The sequence below is a fragment of the Nicotiana attenuata genome, unplaced genomic scaffold, assembly GCF_001879085.1.
Source record: "Nicotiana attenuata strain UT unplaced genomic scaffold, NIATTr2, whole genome shotgun sequence".
NCBI classification, from domain to species: Eukaryota; Viridiplantae; Streptophyta; class Magnoliopsida; order Solanales; family Solanaceae; genus Nicotiana; species Nicotiana attenuata.
The window spans coordinates 442377-445249 of NW_017670735.1; the positions used below are offsets into that span (position 1 = coordinate 442377).

The 2873-nt window shown below is 43.8% G+C and overlaps 1 pseudogene; it reads right to left on the bottom strand.

The window, feature by feature from the left end:
* Positions 1-2323: 2323 nt before the first annotated feature.
* Positions 2324-2873, bottom strand: part of LOC109242793 — a 3778-nt pseudogene continuing 3228 nt past the window's right edge.

Here is a 2873-nt window from a genome sequence, read left to right on the forward strand (position 1 = left end):
GAACAAAATTCTTTAATTCCTATTGTGCAGATATGTTTAGGCATGCAGGTGTGGTTCACCAAAGCTCCTGTGTCTACACACCCCAGCAGAATGGAGTGGTAGAAAGGAAACACAGGCAGATTCTTGAGGTTGCAAGGGCTATCAGATTTCAGGGAAGTATTCCACTGAAATTCTTGGGTCTTTGTGTGCAGAATGCAGTGTACTTGATCAATAGGATACCATCCACAGCAATGGCAGGAAAATCACATTTTGGAATGTTCTATGGTCGACCACCTAAACTACAACATCTCAGAGTTCTGGGCAGTCTTTGCTATGCTACTGCCACTGATAGAGGTGACAAGTTTGGAGCTAGGGCAGAACCAGCAGTGTATATGGGATATTCATCCACTCAAAAGTGTTATAGGTTATACAGCCTTACTAACAAACATTTTTTTGTAAGCAGAGATGTCTCTTTCAAGGAGTACATTTTTCTTTTTCAAACTATAACTTCAACATGCAGGAGGAACACTACTGAGCAGTTCATTGATACAGATGATGCCTTCTTTATTGATTCCACCTTTGAGGTCTCAAAGACTGTTCCTGACTCAGCAGCAGCATCATCACCTTCTCCTGAGGCATTATCAGCTCCTAGTCATGTGGTTCCACCTTCAATAGATCTGGTACAACCTCACATTCCTGACATTCCCTCAGTTTCCCCAGTTCCTGCAGCAATAATGACACATCCAAGTATGGGTTCATTGCATGATTTGCCAGAAGAGGGACTAAGAAAGTCTACTAGGACTTCCAAGCCACCTGGATGGCTCAATGACTTTGTTCATGGGATGCCACAAGCTGGACCTTCTACTGCCTTGAGTTCCAGTTATCCAATGTTAGCCTATATGTCATATGCCTCTTTATCTTCTCCTTACTTCAAGTCCCTTTGCTCTTTTACTGCAGTCATGGAGCCTACTTCCTATACTGATGCCCTTCGAGATCCCAAGTGGATTGCAGCCATGGATGCTGAGCTGCAAGCTCTTCAGGACAATCACACCTGGGATCTTGTTACCCTGCCACCTGCCAAGAGAGCCATAGGGTGTAAATGGGTGTATAAGGTGAAATACAACGCCAAAGGTGAGGTGGAGAGATATAAAGCTCGCTTAGTGGCCAAGGGATACACTCAACAGGAAGGTCTTGACTATCAAGAGACCTTCTCCCCTGTGGTGAAAATTGTTACAATTAGGACTGTTCTCTCCTTGGCAGTTATGCATGGATGGAAGTTGCATCAGATGGATGTGTTCAATGCTTTTCTTCAAGGTGACATGCTAGAAGAAGTGTATATGACTCCTCCTCTTGGTCTTCTAGGTGAGGGGGAGCCTCCTCGAGTTTGCAGACTTCAGAAATCCTTATATGGGCTCAAACAGGCCTCTAGGCAGTGGAACTTGAAGCTTAGTGAAGCCCTTTCTTCATCAAGGTTTGTGCAGAGCCATCATGACTATTCTCTCTTCAGTAAGAAGTCCAGTTCTGGTTTGGTTCTCATCCTCATCTATGTGGATGATCTCTTGATTACTGGTTTTTCTCCTCAGTTAACTCAGGATGCTAAAACTGTCCTGCAGGCTCACTTCAAGATCAAGGACTTGGGGGAGATGAGATACTTCCTTGGTCTTGAAGTTTGCAAGGAGCAAACAAGACATTTTGGTTTGTCAAAAGAAGTTCACACTTGATCTCATTGCTACACTTGGCCTTGCAGGTTCTAAACCAGCCTGCACACTTCTAGACACAAGCCATAAACTCACCAGTGCTGAGTATGATCATGCTAATGCTCATGCAACTGTGGTTGTTGATGAGTTACTCAGTGATCCAAGCAGCTATCAGAAATTGGTTGGGAAGTTGTTATACCTCACTATGACAAGGCCGGACATCAGCTATGTTGTCCAAAATCTGAGCCAGTTCATGCACAAGCCAAAGAAGTCACATTGGGAAGGAGCAATAAGAGTGGTAACACTACAACATTTTAGGCCTTTGACTACCCCGGAAAAGTGTGGCCTAAAGTAGCAAAAAGTGTGGCCTTTGGTCAAAGGCCACACTTTTCGACTTTAGGCTGGGGGTGGCCAAAAGAAGCGTAACCTTTGACCTAAGGGCACGCTTTTCAAATGTTACCTTACAACCCACGCTTAAAAACGTGGAACGATATCCTAATAAGGCAAATGTTAATTTCTCATGCCATTGCTTGTGTTTGTCTACCATTTTCCTTAGAATTTTCTTGATGTTCTTGTTGGCGGCTTCCACAGCTCCATTCATTTGAGGTCTGTATGTTGTGGAATTCTTGTGCTTGATCTTGAAGGTTTCACACATAGCTTTCATTAAGTCTCTGTTGAGGTTCACGGCATTGTCGGCGATTATGGATTCTGGTATCCTAAATCGGCAAACAATACGATCTCTGACAAAATCTATGATAACTTTCTTGGTTACAACCTTGTAAGATGCAGCCTCAACCCATTTTGTGAAGTAGTCTATGGCCACTAAAATGAACCTGTGCTCGTTTAAAGTGGCGGGCTCGATCGGACTAATGACATCCATTCCCCAAGCGGCGAAAGGCCAAGGTGCACCTGTTGCATTGAGTTCATTTGGTGGTACCCGTATCATATCTGCATGTATTTTACATTGGTGACACTTTTGGACATACCTGATGTTGCATCCAAAATATCCTGCTTTAATATCTTCTTGGCTAAAACGAAACCATTCATGTGTGGTTCGCAAGTTCCGGAGTGTATCTCTTTGAGCAATTTGGAAGCTTCCTTGTCGTCGACGCACTGTAATAATCCTAGGTGTGGAGTCCTTCTGTGCAGAATTCCTCCGCTGTGGAAGAAATGGTTGGATAATCTTCAGAGTGTGAA